At 40.9% G+C, this 21,095-nt stretch overlaps 1 protein-coding gene across 21 annotated transcripts in view; it reads right to left on the bottom strand.

The window, feature by feature from the left end:
- The window catches only part of ZBTB20 (zinc finger and BTB domain containing 20), a 643,318-nt gene that overhangs the window by 431,627 nt on the left and 190,596 nt on the right, over nucleotides 1-21,095 (bottom strand). For 4 of the 21 annotated variants that reach the window (XM_077341936.1, XM_077341952.1, XM_077341947.1 and 1 more), the window contains one exon: nucleotides 3,677-3,715. The exons of the other annotated variants lie outside the window; for them this stretch is intronic. The gene's annotated coding sequence lies outside the window, so the exon portion shown is untranslated. The remainder of the gene's footprint in view (nucleotides 1-3,676; nucleotides 3,716-21,095) is intronic. 21 annotated transcript variants of the gene reach the window in all.

Raw genomic sequence — 21,095 nt, 5'->3', positions numbered from 1 at the left:
CTGCACTGACATTCCACAAAAATTTCCATAGATTAGACAGGGGAAATTTTTATTTAAAATCATTTCTACCAGCTCTTATAGCATTATCTCTTTAGAAGAAATACTGAATAAAATTTGAGTGGACATTCAAGGTCAAAATGTTGGTGATCTTTTTTTTCCTTAAAGAAATATCTTCTTTCTTACAGCCGTTTCCCTTGTTCCGAAAGCAAGCAAACATAGCTCATATAATTAAACTTTCCTGAGCATAATAATTCATATTGTTGTTGCAGGTTACAATGCACAATAATTCATATTGTTATTGTGGATTACAAAGCACTAATATATCAAATTGCAAAATTAACTGGTTTAATTCTGAAATATCATGCAGCGTCAATTTCGATACCACTGTCAAACTCCATGGAAAGAATTGGAGATGCTTACCATGTTCTTACACTACCTGATTATTTTATTAGATGAAACTCAGGAGTTCCCAAAACTTATATCTACATCCAACAAAACAGTATCCCTGCAATGCAGTTTCCCTCCCATGAAGTAGAATCACCATGTGAACTAGAATCTAGGACTAAATTCACAGGACTAAGTGATGATGGAACTGTCCCTTCCTTAATCTGAAGATGGGGATTAGGTTTCAGACCTAAACATCTAAGTACACATTTTAATTAAAAGAGCTTTCTTCTCCCTATATGGGTTTGTCTTGATAATTAGTCCAAACAAACCAGATGATTTAGGAAGAAAATGTTTCCTCTAGGGGCTTCTTCAGTAGTCAGAGATACTTCTGCTGTTTGATGCTCAGAGGGTAACTGACTTGTTTTCCTGTTCCATTTGGTGCACAAGCTGTACTCTCTCTGGAGAGAGAGAGAGAGAGAGAGAGAGAGAGAGAGAGAGAGAGAGAGAGAGAGAGAGAGAGAGAAAGGAGCTGGACCAAGACACAGTAGTAATCTTAAAATGTGACTGCTGCAGTAACCGTACTGAAACCTAGTTGGCAGAGTGACATAATGCTAGCACCGAAACAACAAGGCTTGCCCTTAGCCTTGACCCGGAAACTACAGCTGGTCCAAAACGCAGCAGCCAGAATCCTCACAGCAACACCGTGGAGGTCCCACATCCAGCCCATTCTCCACCAACTGCAATGGTTGCCAGCTGAAATCCGGATTAGACTAAAGGTTCTGGTAATTACCTTCAAGGCCATACGCAGTCAGGGCCCAGTGTACCTGAGGGACCACCTCCCTGCCTATGCCCCCATAACAGCTCTGCACTCCACTGCTACCAACCGGTTAATGGTCCCTGGCACTAAAGAAGTTTGCCAGGTCTCGACCAGGGCCAGAACATTCTCTGTTCTGGCCCCCACCTGGTAGAATGAACTCCCAGACTAGGGTGTAAAGTGCACGGAACTTTTATTCCAACCCCAGGTCGATTCAGTCCCTGCCCTCTACACAGAATGTGATTTCTGTTTGGATTTGGGATGATTTAAATTTTCCTTCTGCAGCAAGAAAGATTGATCCGGAGTGACCCTACCTCTATTGTGCGAAAAATATTGAGCGTTAAAAGAGTGCTTTTAACGCTCAATATTTTTCAAATCCGGATTGGGAAAGAAAGCTCCGTGGTAGAAAACCTCTGATAGGTCACACCTGGTCATGTGACAAGCTTGCCTTAAAGGAGAAGCCCCTAATTTCTCTCAACTTCTGTAGGTCCTGGATTTTTCCTCCCTCCTCTGCCTTTTTCGATCTTCTCCCCCTCCCCCCAAGAAAAGAAAGAGGCTCCCTACTTGGCCCCTCTCCCCCCCTTCAAGAAAAGAAAGAGGCTTGAATCTGAATTCAACAGGATTGACAATGGAATAAAGAAAGTAAGTGCAGACTCTGCCCTGATCAGGGCCCTGATGGAGCTTAAACAGGTCCGCAGGGCCTGCATAAAGGAGCTCTTCCGTTTGGTTGAGACCAGGCATAACCAACAGCGACTGAAGGGCCCCTGCACTCCCCTCCCTCTTAGAACTCCACCAGAGTGCTCTGGACCTGTTTGCACTGTTTAATTGTTTATACTGTTATATTGTTATACTTTTATATTGTTATACTGTTATATTGTTACAACTATTAGTTATTAATATTGTACGGTTATTTACATAATCCCTCCCTTGAGACATAACCACATTGCCATATCTACAAATGTTTCCAGGAACTGGTAAATCCTTGATTCTCACACTTGGTGGATCAAGGTTAGTGCACCTGGTTCCAAAACCCACAACACATTTTGTGCTTTTGCTGGCAAAATTATGGTAAAAAAGCAAATTACTAATTTGCCATAATTTGCTTTTGCCTTATATCTCCACAGTTATGATGGTTTTTCCTTTAGTCTGAGGAAGAGTGCATGCACTCGAAAGCTCATGCCTTGAATAAATCTTTGTTGATCTTAAAGGTGCTACTGGATTCTATTTTTGTTGTGAAACTTTGCAGTACTTATTATGAACTTGTACAAGTAGCCTCATTACTTTGTAAAGGATTCCTTGACTGCTGCTTGGGTTGATCACTGCCCAGAATGGTTGTGTTCCTTTAATCCAGGAGTTTAAACTAAACCCGTCACTCTTCAGAGTGAGGTGGCAGCAGAAGGAAGTTTTCTTTAGACTCCCCTAAGGTGAAGTTAGATATGTTAAGACCAACATAAAATAAGACAGAGATATTCAGATCACTCACGGTAACAATATCTCTGCTCTTTTAGCCCACAGGGACAAAATGGAACTGAAGAGGTCTCCAAAGAGGCATAAAGGCCAAAAACAAAGTCTTCTCAGTTTGCAACCCTGGACTTCTGAAATAGCTTACTTTGCTTGATTGCTTGGCTCTCTATTTTCAAGTGTTCCACATAAAAGAAACAAAGCTTCATATTTCCGCTAGCTTTCAGTAATTATGCCTTTGTTTCCTTAGTTATACAAACATACATACATACATACATTCCTATTCTCTTTATTAGTTCTGCTAACTTGTTCTTTCTCTGTATATTTTATGGTTTTGTATTTGCAATTATTTGTTTTGTAAAATTTATTATGGATGCAGGATGCTTTGAAAAAGGTTCTCCAAAATGCAGGGTGTAAAATTCATAAATGAATTATTAAATAATACAATTTACACATGGCAACTTTTAAACAATGTTTGGAATACAACTGGTCCAGAAAGCAGCAGCAGCAGTTGGAAAGATCACATGACATTAGTTCTTAAACACCTGCACTAGCTGAGTGATTTGGAATATGTTTCCTTGTTCCTGAGGCCTGAACATATTATATGGAACATTATCTCCCTGAGAATGCCTCAAGTTCTTAGACTCTGTTCATGCACAAACTTTGCTGTTACTTATTGTTCAAAACACAGGTGTTAAATGCCACTCCAACTGTGCCTGACAACCTCAAGTGTAGCCTGAAGATCTTTTGGAATCAGCTCCTCTGGAGATTATGGTTGCTTTGGATGGTAAATTCTATGGCATTATACCCTGCTGATGTTCATCCCCTCCTCAAATCCTGCCCTCCTCCAGACTCCACTCTTAAATTTCCATGAATTTCCCAATGCAGAGTTGACAACCCTAATTTCAGCTGTTCCACAAAATATGACCCAAACTGATGCTTCAAGCTGCAAGAGCAAGACAAGAATATCTCAGGCACCTGGTATGGAAATCAGCTGTGTATCATTGTACTTACATGGTCAAGCTTTAGAAAGCTTCTCAGCTCACAGGGTGTCTGTTGTGGGGAGAAGAAAGGGAAGGCAATTGTAAGGTGCTTTGAGACTCCTAGGAGAGAAAAGGGCATATAAAAACCTACTGCGCTTCTTCTTTCACAGCCCAAAGGGTATGCTATTTTATGCAACTTTTCCCCACTAGCCATTATCTCCTCAGTCTTTTTAGTTTATGAAGAGCTCTTCCCCAAAATCCATTACTCACCACTGCTACAATATAGATATATATATTTACATTATGAAAATGCATTTCATACCAAGGCATGGGGAACAATGATTTTGAAACCTAAACTATTACTCCCAAAAGCCTCCATATGAGATGAAATTGGCAACCTAATTACAATTCAATATTGGATGGGAGGGGAATTTGCACTTAGCTAATAGAAATGAATTTTGTCATTTGTTCACTTTTTCTTTCTTCTGTGATTATTTTTTGTTTAAAAATACATTAGATGGGGATTTTATTCTACTCCTCTTGAGATATGAAGCACAGTTCCCCACCATTTAACAGTTAACACTACTCTACGTGCTTATACTCATATAAAAAACAGCAAAGCTATTTTCTCATGCATTGTCAGGTTAGGATATTGTGCAACTGGAACGGGATCTGAGCTAGTATTGTTTTAAGAATGAAATCAGGGCTTTCTTTCATTGCCAATGTTATCATAAGCACATCTAAGAGAACATTTTAGCAAAATCAATGGAACTCACTTCCAAGTTAATGTCTTTAGGGTTGAAACATTAGTTTCTGATATTACTACTATATAAACTGTTTAGTAGTACAAAAGATTTTTAATGTCAGGAAAGCTATACTATAGTCACAGTGATAGGCAAATGTCACTCATCTGAACAGACTCCCCACTCTCTAAAAAAACAATTTGGAAAGCTTGTCGGTAGTTTAAAAAGCCTCTTTCCATTAGATTAAAATATGCATTTTAAGAAAGGAAATGCTTATAAAGAGAAGAGAGCATCTTCTGTTTCTACAGTTTACTTTTCAGCTTCATGAAATGAGATTTTTTAGTTTCTGCAACAGAAGCTACAAAAGCCCTTCATTAATCTCTTGAGAGCACTGCCTCTCCTTAAATACCTGTAGCTGCCCTATTCTAACCTCTTGAGCATTATCTTCTGGCACCAAATCAGTGCCAATGCAAGAACAAACCAAGGAGTGAGTTAGCTAAATTTTACTGCTGCTGAAAAGATGGGAACTGAACCAAAAGTCTGGAACATGATAGTTTTAAAATCTGGGAATGTACAGATACAGAATGAGATGAAAATAGTGAAAGCAGGAAACTATTTCTTAAACCCTTTGAGTTTATATGTTAGACTATCAAAAAAATGGGGGAAAAAACAGGAATGTGGAACACAACGACTTTTATTGACAATACACCTACTGTCTTATTTTAAAGTCTGCCGTAACAGAAATGGTTATACAACCCAGCAAGGAAAACACATAATAGGGGACACAGATAGCTGTGCACTTTTTATGAATGGTGTCGACCAGCTCACAACATTATAATTGTCAACACACAGGCATATACTGTTGAATCCGCCAAAATTGCCAACCGAGCAGGGCTGCTGCAAATTTTGATCTGCAGTGTAACTAAGGTCGAGGGATCAAAGGAGGGAGTGTGCACATGACTAATGTTTATCCCACAGTTTGGTCCATAAACTCTGATTACATCATATACCTGCACCATGCAGCTTTTTCCAGCCATATTAGGCCAAAAGATTAGGCTGTAATCTGGCTTTCTTGTTTATTGGATTCTCACCTGAGAACATATTTTTATAGGGAGTTTCTAAAGGTGGGAACCTCTGTTCATCCCAAGCTAAAATAGGTAATATCAATGAACTAAGACCATCACACTGCCATATACAGGAAGAGATACTATAAAATTATTATTGTTAAGGTTGCTGTTTCCAGAGGAAGCTGATAATAGACCCTAAGGAACCATCTAGCATTATAATTCTGTTGTGGTTACAGAAGCTGATGCCAATGAAGCAGGTAAATCCTAAGAAAATAGAAACAAAATGGATATATTGATAGACTGATCATGAAATTTCAATAAAACTTTCTATGAAAGTAATCATTTCTTATAAACACAACAGCACTAAGGAGTGTTTTATTGATTTAACTGTTGTTCTGTCTCAATAACTTTAATTAAAATCCATACCTTATAGTCAAAGATACAAAAAAAATTAATGAAGCATTTTAATTTTTGAACATTTTAAATAATATGCCGGGTTTAAAACGAAAATACACATAGAATGAGTTCTTTTATTTAAGCTAACACAATTTTATCCCAGACTCTTTCCTCTCCCCTTCCACAATCCATTCATACGGTATCAGCTTCCCCAATGAAGAAATGACACATCAAGCCACAATAAAGCTTCCTAATGCAACAAGACAGCAAGACTAATTTTTACCAACAGGCAACAAAAAAGCTAAACCTCTTTAAAAATTATTATTTTTGATTCAGAGGGAAAACAGAAGGGGGAGGGGGAAAAAGCCCAGAGCTGATTAAAGAACAACCTGACAAAGAAAAACAAACATAACAAAATTCCCAAACAAGAAGAAGGGGGAAAATGAGGAGAGGAAAAACAATTATCCCAGGCATTAGGCGAAAGTCTGTAATATTATCTACAATGACAGCACAGCCATTGTTAGTGCTGCCAAGGCACTGCATGTTTGCTATATCACCCGAGGTCCTGAGAGAATAATAAACTAAGAAGATTAGACTTAGACTGATGCTTCTGCACCATTTCAACCTCCACACAGACAGTTTGGTGTAGCAAATACATACACGCAGGTAAACGCAGAAAATGGGTATTCCATGTTGTCAGGATTTTGGGGGAGAGGGGTAGAAGAGAAAAGCTGCCAACAGCCAGGGCCTGTTTATTATTTAACAGTTGGTATTGCTAGAAGCCTGGCACCGCAATAGAGCAATCTCTGTTTCAGCGCAAGTAAGCCTGATTATGGAAGCATGCGAGCCAAATCCTGTTTACCATAGTCTGCAAGAACTTCTGTGCCCTCATCAGACAGGGAAATTCTTACAATAGCTCTCATCCAAAAGGAGAGGCAACTTCCTAAAGTGCAGGTAAATAACAAATGTACTTCCCAATGAAAGCAGGGTGAGATACAGGACAGGAACGCAATGAGTAAGCTCTTTCTTCCACCCGTGGTGGTCTCCCTTTTCAAGTTAAGTAATATGAGAAGGCTGTTCTCAGCACCCCTTTTTTCTTACCTATTTCTAAAGCATGTTAGGTTGTCACTCAATCATAGAGCAATGATTAAATTACTTGGTTTGCTGAGGGAAATTCAAAATTCCTCAGTGATAGGCCAAACAGTGAGGAAACACAGTCCCTCGCATCTCAAATTAAAAGCACTAAGCTGTAAGTGATGTGAAAGACAGCCTGAAACTCTGGAGAACCTATCCAGTCTAAGCAGACAATACTGACAATGAGAGACCTATGGTTGGATTCAGAAAAAGTAAGCTTCACGTGTGCAAATTCTCCCATGCAAAAATGTCTTCTTATATTCGGGGGGGGGGGGGGGAGACACAGCTTAACACATGGAGGATACTTTGAGTTTTCAGTAGCTGTGTGGACAATTACTGTCCACCTGCTAAAGTACGGTTATCAAAGGTGTGGACTGACACAAATACAAACTAAAACAAAAGCACAATGTTGCACTCATACCACCTAAACTCTTAAGCTTAGGAAACGACAGGGGAAAATGTTATGGACAATCCAGTACGTTCAATTATTTATATGATTGCTGCTTTAAATTAATCCACTCTACAGAACATGAATAATGAAGTATAGTATACCAATAAAGATATCAGTAGCACTACAATCAAGGGGGGGGGGGGTTCAGAGTTTCCAAAGCAGTCTTCCTCAGTTCCCAGCAGCAGGGCCAGCACTTCTAAGTCCCAACCATATGCCTGGTGAAATAGGTCTGTCTTAGAGGCCTTGCATGACTGGTTAAGGACTTGCAGTGATTGGATTGGCAAAGTGTTCCACCAGTTGAGGCCAGGGCCAAGGCCTCAGTCGAGGCCAGATCAAAAGTGTAATTACAAACTGATCTAAGTACAGTATACTTGTTACCTGAAGCACACCTGTCTCCAAAATTGATGATGGGGGAATTAACAATTTTAGGATACAATAAGCTATTCAAGAGGGGCAACTAGTGAGATACTCCACCCTGTCCTAGCAGGCAGATACAGAAATGTACCAATTGGGAACAGACTTTGTAAATTTTGCCAATTAGAGCCTGACTCAGTGCCACATATTCTACTCTATTGGCCATCACATTCTATGCTTAGACCACGACTTGTTGTCCCTATCACGATGGACCTTTCTGGCCCTATGGACAGAATAACCAGACATTTGTTAGCTGATAGGTCCCCAGAAATAACGGAACTGGTGGCCGAATTCTTGGCTACTGTGATACAAAGGAACAGTCGGCTAGGCAAGAATCAGGTCTAGACCAGGGGCACCTACAATTGGTGGAAATTACTGATTGCTGGGCATTCTGGAGGAATCTACTGTTGGTTACTGCTTATTTTATTTTATTTTATTTTATTTTATTTGTTTTATCTAGACTATGTAATTTTACCATTTAATTATAATTATGAATTACCCTTGTTCTCATGATGTTTTATATGCCATTAAAGGTTTTTTGAATTTGAGATACTCCACCAATGTATACAAAGAGATCTTAGGCAGAGGCAGTTCTTAAAAATTAATAAGGATTTTATTTAAACAAATAAAAAGGTCCCTAAGAACATGCATTCAATTTAATCTTCACATGATGATACAGATAAAAAAGCAAAGAGGCGGCTGGGTGTGAGAGGGGGTTAAATCTGAGTCAAAGAAAATTTATAGTTACTCTTCGACAAGAGAAAAATAAATCAAATAATAATAAAAAAAATAAGAAGAAACAGCCTTTTGCGTTAAAAAAAAAGCCAAATACAAGAACAGAAATGGCTTGCCTCTGCTATCTTGGAGCCTAGGGACAGAGAACGGAGGCCCTCAGACAATGTCTGACAGGGTTAATTGAGCAATATCAAAGAAATGGAGGGTTCATTAATGGGTGAACTGGACTTTGATAAAGAAACATTGATGGGCTGACGTAAGGCTCTGGGCAGGTCCAAGGATGTGGGGCCACATATACATTTTGTATGGAAGGGGAATCCAGATGTGGTGGGACATCTGTTGATTGGATTTTGATGTGTCAGTGATTAAAGACAGGAGGAGGCTGCCAGAAGGATTAGTTCACTAGGAAGGAGACATTAAGGTAAAACAATACAGGATCATTGATATGATCAGCCACTGGCCAGATCATATTACTTTCGCATCTTTGGGCACCCTGATGGGGAAAAGAGGCCGAGTAATGTCAGGCCATCCGTTTAACTCAGTGGTCCCCAACCCGCGGGCCTTTGCGCCGGGCCGCAGCTCCCTCTTCCCGCCCCCCCCCGAAGTGAGAAGCTCGCCAGGCCGCGAGCAAATCGGCCACCGAAGCTTCTTGTTTTGGGAGGGGGGGAAGACAAGCTTGCCGAGCCGCAAGCTAATTGGCTGTTTTGGCGGCCAATTTGCTGGCGGACCGGAGGGGCCGGGAGAGGGAGCTGCGGCCGCTGATGGGCGTAAACGCACATGCGCAGCAGTCCGCGCATGCATGTTTGCGCTGGGGCTGCTGCCCGTGCGTGGGGCCCCGGGCCGCCCTCTCCCGCCACTCCGGAGCGGCGGTCCGCAGCAACCGGAAGGTTGCGGACCACTGGTTTAACTGACGCCTAGCTCAGCCACGCCCCCTGTTGCCATGCCAACACGCACCCTGCCCAGAGAATGCCAGTGCTGGGAGTTCTCTCCCACCAGCCAGGTCCCTGTTGGCGTTCTTCCCCCACAGCGGCAATGGCCCCCTTTAAATGAGTCTTGGGGGCTTTTTCTCTGTTGTGTCAGGTTGTGGAGCAGGGGGACGCATACTACCTAGCCCTTTTGTGCAGATTAACTGCATCACTCCTTTGGCTTATTTCTGACACACAAAGCTTTCTAGGTAGCCTTCTGTAGGCCTGACTTCCTTTGCTTATAATAAACCAGAAATAAAATGGATGCTTGCAGCCACATTCCTCCTTCAACAGCAAAGGAAGGAAGAAGGGGGATTTTATTGTTACAATATTATTATATAATCATGTTTTTACATATGTTGCAAACTGCCGCAAGTCAGTTCCCTGGGAGCGGTGGTCTAGAAATCAAATTATAAATAAAATAAATAAAAAAGAGAATACCTGGGGCATATCATACTCACATGCCAGAGGACATCCCTATAATCTTGCTGATGCTGCTCCAACAAGCATTTAAAGTTAAGCTCAACAATTCAACATCTAGCTGAGATGTAGTCCAAAATGAAACTGAAATCTTTTCTCAGGTTCTTTTCCTAATCTCACTGCCAGCCATTTTCTTTTATTTTAGTGAGTTCCTAGGATTCCTACCTCCTCAAATCCCTTTACTCATTTTTCCAGAAATCCTGCTCCAGACTACATTTTTCCGTATGCTGTAATTTTGACAATTCCCATGTGGTATATTTTTCCCCCAAGTTTTCTATCCCCTGTGCACCAATCTTGATAATGTAAGAACAGCCCAGCAGGATCAGCCCAGTGAACCATCTAGGCCAGCATACTGTTAACACAATGGACCATCAGTTGACCCGAAAAGCTAAAAACAAAGGCGAGAGCTCTGCTCTTCACTGCCTGTCATATGAGGCCAGTTTCCGACTACTTCTGAGACAGGAAAGAAAGAGAAGGCCATACTAACTGGAGTGGAACAGAAGCCTCACTTATCTAGTATCTGGCCACTGGGTGCTTAATCAAGGATTTTTAATGATTAATCCACTGGTCTTTAACCATATAAAGAAACAACTGCAATCACATTTCTCAAAGAAATCCATGGGTCTTTCGCCATGTAAAGAAACAACTGCAATCACATTTCTCAAAGAAATCCATGGGTCTTTCGCCATGTAAAGAAACAACTGCAATCACATTTCTCAGACTTTTTTTTTTTTTTGCAGGGCAGGCAAAATATTTGTGAATAAGACTCACAAAATGACTGCTGACCTTACCATATATATAAATGAAGTACCTGAAGTTTCCCCAACTGTTATTTTGGCACATTTCACCCATGTGTAACAAACAAGTTAATTGACATTTGACTTGCATTCTTAATTTGACAGGCATCAAAGGTGTGCAAATATGTAGAATAACAACATTTTTGAGTAATAAGGTTTGCACATAAAGAAATGCATGCTGAGCTTCCATACCACCTTCAAGTAAAAGCTATGCCTCATACTGTGCCTTCAAGCCCTATTTATACAGTGGCAAAACAGATTGTGTGGAAATTAGTCTTCACAACAAAACAAACTTATATGTAAACTGAGCTGGCATTGGATTGACCCCCAACCATGATTTGTGGTGATTTTTATATTAACGATGGAAATGAATTTCAATGGCAACAAGAAAAAAAAGGAAATAGCACTCTAAAGGCATGTTAGAAGAGCACACAAAAAAGTCACTAAATACACTGTTCATTTTTTTCATAAAACAGGGGAAATGCTCACTGAAGTTTCTCCATTGCCATGGTGAGAATACGTTGTGGTACTGTACCAATACTGTGACATCTGCTGTAGAATTGGCTTTTTGGCATCATGGGCACTATAATTCTCCTTGCGTTGTGATGTGGGCAATTATGGAATGTCTGCATTCTGCCAGTTTGATCCAAAGCTCACAGAAGCCAATGGAAATGTTCCCACTGATACCAATAGGTATCTCCTAAAGGGAGCAATATTCACCCATTGTATGGGGCACCCACAGACTGGAGATTACTATGTTGTAAGGGGGAGGGGGGACTTCTGCTTTACAAATACAATACAAAGAGAAATGCCTGGATTCAAGAGTATAAAAACGTAGCCGATTATTGTGGTCAGGAATTCTGTGCTAGGTTCTGTACTGGGATAATTCCAGCCCACCCTTTGCATGGCCTGTCATCCTGTCGTGTTGTCTGGCCACAGCTAAAAACTACGAAAACCTAATATTAAGAAGATGCAATAATTGCTACTGCACATTTTAATGAATTATTGTGTTCAAGGTTCCTACGAAAAGTAATATTATACTCGGCTTATGTTTTAATTGATTTATTAATATTTTATCACAAGAATGTAATTTAAGCTCCTCGTGATTTAGATCTCATAAACCTTTAGCATTTTGCAAATTCAAATTCCAATTTAAAGCCAGGGCGAGCAATTAACTTTTCTATCATCTTGTCAGGGGAGAAGGTTCATGTTTAATTTGAGACAAAGTGACAGAAATATATATACACTGTATATATTGCTCCAATTTAATTTATGAGTCAGCACCATCCACCTTCCAAATGTAGATTTAATAGAAAGGAGAGAAGCTTGTTGTCGTGGCACCACTGTGATGATTGCCCTGGATTTGCTATTGGAAAAAAGCCCCTGGTTTATTGAGATAGGAAGCTAGATTGATTACTGGTCTATTTCCAATCCCTTTGTTTTCATTTCGGTACACTTGCCACTTTCTCATGCACAGTATATTCTCCTGCATGTAATCCGGCAGTCTCTTGCCAACACAGGAACAGTCCTGCCACTGCAGCCACTTCTTCCCCTATCCACCTACCCGCTCTCCAAGACACATTAGGTATAATCTGAATCATAAAAGAGGACATCACTAAATTCGATGGGCAATCCTTCTCTTATGCTGCATAGGCTAAACATATCATTTAACGTGTCATGTCAATATTTAAGCTTTGCTTCAGTTCCATTTTTAGACTCCAGGCTGGATCCAGGCTCCTGCAATACTAATCCTATTCCATTGTTTATTCAATGTCCTATTCTCTTGACTGTATTAATTCACTCTGTGTAATCCCCTATGAGTCCCATGGAGAAAGGTGGACTATAAACAACATAAATATATAAATAAGTTTATGTACAGGCAAGAAATCAGTGGAACTATACAATGATAAGGCGAAAGTATCATGTACAAATAGAACATATGGAAATTGGTGATGTGCATATCAAAAATAATCCTGAAATTAGCTGTTTCAACTGGCCTTAGTGAAAACTAGAATTACCCAAATTATCCGGAATATTAATAATTAATCTCATGGAATTTGGAGAGCATTTTAGAGTCTGGGGAAACAAAGGAAGGGATGGAGAAAGACAAACTGCACCAAGCTCTTACCAGTTTTGAGATGCACAGTCCATTGAAACCTCAAAGAACAATTCTTTTCTTTGAAAACACCTGCCTACCCCCTCCCAAACATATATTTGGACTAAGCCAACTGAATATCCCTTAGGAATAATGGGGCTCTGCTCCAAGGCATATTTTAAACAACTATTCATTTCAGTGGTGATCTGGCATCCCGCATTTGGCGGTCAGTTCTTCTCACAGAAAATAATAGCCCTTTAATGTTTAAATGGACTATGCGCTACAGAACAGATGACAGCTAGGATGCAACTTGGTCTCTCCCTTCCTCCTTCCCCTACTCCTGCTACCACTGAGATGGGGAAATCCACAATATTATTTTTAAGTATTGAGGTTTTTAAAGGCATAATTTTCAGATATCAAAATACCCAAACCTGAAAAATGTGCCTAAAAATGACAGTTTGGTACACCCAAAAACAAGTTGTTAAAAAAAAGATTAAAACAAAGATTGAAGTGCGCATCCCTATTGCAAAAAACTGCATAAAACTGAAAAAAACACAGCAAAGCTTAAAAACATTCAGGCATTGTCTGATCTATATAAATTCTTAGAAGAAAAGTTTCAGTCTCGAAGTCTGTGCTATCACACTGATCCACATATTTATTGCTAAGCTGACATACTTTGACCCATAAGACAAACCAGCACCTTGGCTTACCCAGAAGGCAATACAATTTCAGAGCAGAGGGCAGAGCACTGGTATACATCCTTTCAGCAATCGCTATGCATCAAGAGGTGTGTCGTACTTCTGGATCGCAGAACAATTACAATAATACCACAATCATGAGGAACGCTAAGCCAAAATGGTTAGAAGACTAGAATTCTTCCTAACCTACACACATGAAGGAATGGTAAATAAATAAATAAAAGATGCACTGCATCTCTATAAATCACATTTGTCCTGTTACTTTGATCTCTGGGCTTCTGTTCACTGTTATTTTAAGAATTCTCTGGCAATTGATACCCTCTCAGCATCTGAAAGATACCTTGATATGTCTAATCATCTTTAAACAGCCCGTGGCGCCATGGACGCCACGGACTAAATAATTCGTTAAGCCCCCTTGAGGTGGGCTTTGTCCGTGATGAGGAAGGGTCCTCACGACAGACAATCGGAGGGACCAATCGGCAGGCGCTTCGCGCCTGCCGATTGGTCCCTCCGATTCCCAGCCTGAGCAACTGTGAGCCGCGCGCAGTGCGGCTCGCAGTTGCTCCCGGCCTGACGCCCCAGGGAGCCCCCGGCAGTCGCGCGAAGCGCGGCTGCCGGGAGTTCCCTGCCTGGCGGACTGACGCAGCGAGAGGCGCTTTGCGCCTCTCGCCGCGTCAGGCCGGGAGCAACTCAGGCCGGGAGCCTCTCGCCGCGTCAGCCCGCCACCCGAGGGAACCCCTGGCAGTCGCGCGAAGCGCGGCTGCCGGGGGTTCCCTCCCTGGCGGTCTGACGCAGCGAGAGGCGCTTCGCGCCTCTCGCCGCGTCAGACCGCCGCCCAAGGGAACCTGCCTGCCTGCTGCCTACAAAAGCCTGCTGTCACCGCCGCCACCGACGACGACGCTGACCAGCCCGCCGCCGGTGAGTCCTAGCGCCCGCTGCATTTCCCTGCAGCGGGCTTGCTTACTAGTTCTCAATAAAAGGAGGGAAGCAAACTGGCCAAAAGGCTGAAAGAAACATGTATATTCTTTCTGTTGTCTTAGCAGTAGCATTGGGGTTGCAATTTTTGCATGATTTGGAAAGCCTGCCTTTTACTTATCTCATTAACAGGTCTGATGTGAAAAACTGGCTACTGTTTTTTTGGTTCTTTAAGCAAAAAATAGGTTAACTTACTTTACAGAAGCATTACTTAAAGTACACTGATTACCTGAAGCCCAACTAGTTCAACTAGATCCTTCCCCACTTTTCTATCCAGCAATGAAGCCTTTCCAGTGCAATTCCCAGGACATTTGATCCAAACTAGATTTCAAAGTTTTTGATAGATTGAATTTCCAAAGATATGTACCTGTAATGCTGTTTTATAGTGCCTTCTTAGTACATTTAAAGATTTCTAAGCCATTTGCAAGGATGACACTGGAAGAGTTAAACACTATTTAGAACAACAATGTATAAGGGAATTGTAGTGTAGATGAGCCAGTTGAGTTATACTCTTCTAAACTTTCTAAGACTTCAATGGACCTGAAATGTGTGATTCTGCATTGGATTGCACTGCTTGTCTCTAAATGCACATTCTAATCTGAGTTTTAGCCAAACTTTTCAGGTCTAGTGCCTACCTCCATCATTAAATAGATCTGAATGCCTGTTATATAGCTGGATATGTTCCTAAACTCAGTGTCTCTGTTTTGTATGATTTAGGAAACTCAAAGTAACAGCTTTCATCCTTTGAAAATGTAGGAAAGACTACCACTGTTGTCATGCATATTTTTAAGACAAATTATAGCAGAGAGCATTGCAATTTCTGCCACTTTGTGGTGTCTGTTGAATGATAGACACCAGCCCACATTGGCTTTTTTTGTGGAGGGGATCTAAAATGCTCGTCTGGAAAAATACTATTAAGTGCAGACTGTAGCTTTTGGAGTGCATAAATTCCATAGCTTTAATTACAATAGAGGACTATTGTGATGTCACATTAAATTTATATTACTTTTTTTTCTTTTAAAATGCAGATTGTATTCATTTAAAGCTTCTTATTGAAAACTTGTCAGTTTTAAGCTTTCTAGCTGTATTGTGAGGTAAGACAACATGAAGGATAGGGAGGCAAGCAGAAGAATTTCGGATTAAGTATTTACACTCTGATTATCAAAAGTGTGGGATACCTGATATTGGTCCAGTTCATAAATGGATATCAGCTGAATAGAATAATAGGACAAGTGGCCTTTATTGTGGAGAACAGTAGAGTACAAAATGTATAAAATAAATACATAAATTAAACTTTACCCCTGTCCTACTTATTTTATTTATATTACGCTTTTCTTTGATGGAACTGAAGGGAACTTACATAGGGCTTCTGTGCAGGCTGCTTCCGTCAGGCATTTCTCAAATCCAGACTTGCTTGGCTTCAGCAAGATTGCCCTATTATGGGGCTTTGAATCGTTGTCTTGGACAAGGATGTCCAACTTTCTCTAAATTATTTTTTTTTATTCACATTATTTATGGTCTTGTTACTCACAGCGATTGACCTAATGAGTCAGTACAATGAACAAAATAAGACATTCAGCAAATAATGCATTAGGATTTTAGCAGTCTGCAACTACCAGAAAGAACTGAAGCATAGCGTAAGTATTAACATGACACATTAAATGCATCAGGAATTAACTAGAATAGATCTTTTCACAATATTGTCTTGGGACTTTTAGGTGATCTATGAAGAAGAAGAGTTGGTTCTTATATGCCGCTTTTCTCTACCCGAAGGAGCTTACATTTACCTTCCCTTTCCTCTCCCCACAACAGACACCCTGTGGGGGTGGGTGAGGCTGAGAGAGCCCTGATATCGCTGCTTGGTCAGAACAGCTTTATCAGTGCTGTGGTGAGCCCAAGGTCACCCAGCTGGTTGCATGTGGGGCAGTGCAGAATCGAACCCGGTTCACAAGATTAGAAGTCCGCACTCCTAACCACTACACCAAAGTGAACATGACATGATTAGAAGGGAAGACAAAGATCAAAGATACAGATAAGGATTTTCCCCTCTCCTTAGCCACTTCTAGGAATATTCAACACAACTCCTAAATTTAATCTGCCAAGATGGCCAAACAAGGAATATCCTTTCCCAAGACTCTGAAATGCCAGACTACATCAAAATCTTGTGGTGACACTGGAATATGCAAGACTAGTAAAAAAGCCCATTGTATCCAGAAGACAATGGGCGCTAGCAGGCAGGGACCAGAGGGACAGGCGAGGGACAGAGCAAGGGACAGGTTCTCGGCGGCTGGAGTCTTGCCGGGGGCTCCCTCAGGGGCCGGCCTGACACGTCAGGCCGGGAGCAACTGCGAGCCGCGCTGCGCGCGGCTCGCAGTTACTGGGGCTGGGAATCAGAGGGACCAATCGGCAGGCACTTCGCGCCTGCCGATTGGTCCCTCTGATTGTCTGTCATGAGGAAGGGTCCAATCCGGACCCTTCCTCATCCCGGACACATCCCGCCCCAGAACCCCTTACTATTTTATTTAGTCCGTGGCGCCCGCGGCGCCACGGGCGGTGTACAGATATGTAGTGTGCATGATTCAAAAGCATATCAAGAATATCCAACAGTGGTCATTGGAGGAGAAATGTATTTAGAACAGTTAGATTAGGAACTTCTTGATATTTTTCAAATATTTTCAAATGTCCAGATTGGCTCATTGGAGACTTCCCGCTCCTTTGAGCATACTTCCTCCCTGTTTGCCTTCAAAACATATAGAACGAATGCAGAACAAGTGTAAGTCATATAGACAGCACTTTCTCCTCTCCTCGTTTTATACAAAGTTTCCTTCTCTTCATAATAAAGCCATTCATTTAAGCAGCCTGGTGTGACACACTTCTTTGCATACTTGAACTCAGCCAAGACCTTTAAACTGAACTGCCCAACAGAGATGCGGGAAAAACTCTCCGTGCCGTGCCTGGGGACTTAAATGCTGTCTCCCGCATTTCGACACCAAATGAAAAAAGTCAGAATGATACCCCCTACTCTGAACTGGAAACCTTTAATAAACACCAAGACCCATTATGCACAGGGGTTTTAGCGCACATTCGGGGTGGAATGGCGGCGACTAAAATCACCGATAACGCACGGTGCCGGCTGCAACCGGCCGCAGCTTCAGTGCATGCCGCCGAAAAAGCCGCGTTAGCGAAACATGGAAGAAAGCGCAGCTTCCGGGTGACCAGGGCGCAACCAGAAGTGGCGCCGGGTTGGCCTGTGCATAATCGGTTACTCTGGGTTTTGCCGCCGTCGCGCCCTGCCCCGTGCATAACCGGTGTGCGTCGCGTCTTCCCCCTCCGTGTTTTCCATGTGATCCAAAATCGCCATTTCGGCGGCCGTGCATAATGGGCCAAAGAGGCACACTAAAATATGTTTAGAACTTAGAAACAAGAAGCACTCTCCATAATCTGCTAACTGAAGAAAAGGACTGTATTGAAATATTGGTATAAATTACAGTTTGATCAAATACCAGCTCATTGTGATTTTTTGAAAGCAGGCAGTCTAAAAATCAGTATTTGTTGGCTGGGACCAATCAGGATTCAAAAATAAAATTTGTGACTGGTTTTCACATCTTACAACCCATAATTGTGGTTTGTTATCTTGTGTAAATTCACAGGTTTGTTGAATAGTACTACCTCTTGCAATTACCTGGCCACAATACAGGGAAGACTACCTCCTGACTGGTAGAAAAGCCAGTCAAACAGAAAACAGACAAATGGGGGTGGAGCAGTTTGCAAAATAAGATATGTGGAATAATTCAAACTAACTCAACTACAGTTTGCTATACAAACCAAAGTTTGAAGAAGTCCTGGTTTGTTGCTATGCCAAAATACAGCCACTGCAACATATTGGTTCTGAAAAAGGCTGACAAGAGTATACTAACAGTTCAGATTAGCAGTTATATTTGATAGTGTCCAGGAATGCAAACTCATTAAGGAACTGATACAAAACATCTTGACATTTCAGGTCACAAGATTACACAATTAAATCAAACTTTTTGGCATAAGCTAATTCCACAGGGGAGGAGGAATGGCACTTTACTGAAGGTACAAGGAGGAATAAACTGGTTTTGTTCCTAACACAAATATCAAAATAAAACACATCTTCAAAAAAAATTCCAAAAGTTCTCTAATCATAATAAAAGAAATGAAATGAATATAACCAGGCTTAATCTGGTGACAGTAAAATATACTCAAAAACATGTTCAGTCTTCTAGCATTTACTCCTTGTGCCTTGATGCGGGCAGGTGGGATGTGTTGGTAAATAAATAAATAAGTTGCTCCTTTTGACAGGAATTAAGGTCTGTGGCACAATTTTTAAACAGTCACTGCACTTCTGCAAGCTGCAATTGAGAATTGGCAGTGGCAGGCAGCCATGGATGTATCATATTAGATGTTATTTAACTGGTGAGAAGTGTTAATGGAAGTGGAGTCGGCTCTATACAAATCATCACAAGTACCTGACCAGGTACTTGGCATTTCTTCTAACTTCTTGCTTCAGATCTGCTGATGGACAATGTACGATATTTTTATGTATTTATTATCTAAAACAACATGCCTCTTCCCCAGACATCCTGAAATCTTTGGAGCCATCTAACATGCATCACTAAACTGTACTAACAATGCTGTTAATATAATACATGAACATCAAAGCCAACCCTTTAAAGACACCAACAAGCAGAAAAACCTTTAACAAGCTATGCCAAACCATTTCTTGATGTATATCCAGGCCTTCAACCTGACTGTCATCTTAAACAAGAATGATTAGACAACACATCAATTTTCCTTGCATAGGGTGATGATTAGACAATGCCCATTAAATCTAACAAAAATAAGGCTCATGTAAAACTGTTTGGACTACCCTTGTCCACTGTTTCGCCTACTGCCATCGATCTTCTTGTTATGCTTCAACCCAGAGTTTGCGTTTATAAGCTGTCCCGAGACTCCAGAGAAAGTTTAAATATTTAATAAAAACAAGCAAATAATTAAAAGGCCATTCCTTAATTATAATCTAATTAAATGACTTATAACACTCCAGGAATAGAGAACTTGTGAGACCAGTTGGAAAATGCCAACTGAATAGCATTTAGAGTCCTTATGGTGACATTCTGGACAAAAGGCTCAACCAGGGAAGTGAAGTTAGTATAGGAAGAAAGGAAAACTAGAAAATAATGTTAGAAACAGGATAGCAAAACCAAACAAAATGTCAGGCCAGATGACCTTCACTGTGAGACTATAACAACTTCAGTCATTTTACCTGGAGGGGAAGCATGTATTGTACCCATCATCAGTGAATAAACCAAGACCCTAATAGACTTGGGTGGGTGTTTTTTTTTTAATTAGACAAAAAGCTAAGCTAGTTTGATTCTTACCAGACAAATCCTATGTGACTCCTCTTGCATATCCACCTGCATTAATTTAAGCAGGGCACAGCATGTCCTGCTTGAATAAGCAGTCCCTTTGCTTCACAAGAAGTACAAAGACTAATTCACTGCATTAGAACCTTGCGGGCGGACAGGGAGGGGGAGGAGGGAAGAACCCATCTGCTTATGTCTAGGAAAAAGTCTCCTCGCAGCCACACAGCCAAAACTGTACAATAACAGCAAATGTATATATGACAAGCATATACAGGTATGATGTTTACAGAAAACAAACAGCAACACAGCCAGCCAAGGGTGTAAACAGTTGCTGGAACATGAATGCTCAGTCAACTTACACCACACACTGGGTGTTTGTTTATCCCTGTTGCATATGATCAACAGGAGAAGAGACATCCAAAACAACTTTTTAAACAACATGTCACTTTCTGTTAGTTTTTGCCAGTAGGGTTTCATCCAAATGTTTGTGTCATAATAAGATGTGCATGTGTTTAGAGAGCTTTCTTTTTTTTAAATGTCTGTCATGGCATGAAGACAAAGATCAATCCCAGCAACCTAGGATTCATTTTTGTTTTCCATCTCTACCACCATACAATTTGATCATAGTACTTATTTGAGACTTCCGAACACTTTGCTATATAAACCACATCTCTGTTAATCTTTCATTAGGCTCCAGTTTTTGCAAACTTACTTTTCTTACAGCATTATAACTTACAGGGATGTTACCCAAAATGACATTATGTTCTCCCATACCTTCTGCTATACATTTTCAATGTCCTAATTAGAGTATTTTCTTACTTCACATTAGTGTTGCTTGCTAGAGCAAGGAAATATTCACCTTGTCTCCTGACACTATTATGCTATATAATACTAGACTATCTGGAAATGGAGGAAGATGCAGTGAAAAACTCTCATTCTTAGTGTCAGTATCTCTTATCATTATGCCTAAATATGCAACAAGCCACCAAAATTTGGTTTTCTTACACCATATTTACAACCGAGAAATATATACATTAATGCATTGCTTGTATAAAAGTATACGAAAGACAGCTTGGTCTCTTTAGCCTCGAGAGAAGTAGCCAGGATCAG

Source organism: Paroedura picta, chromosome 6 (assembly GCF_049243985.1).
Source record: "Paroedura picta isolate Pp20150507F chromosome 6, Ppicta_v3.0, whole genome shotgun sequence".
NCBI classification, from domain to species: domain Eukaryota; kingdom Metazoa; phylum Chordata; class Lepidosauria; order Squamata; family Gekkonidae; genus Paroedura; species Paroedura picta.
The sequence above is the reverse complement of the archived record's forward strand: the minus strand, read 5'-3'. Positions and strand labels throughout refer to the sequence as shown.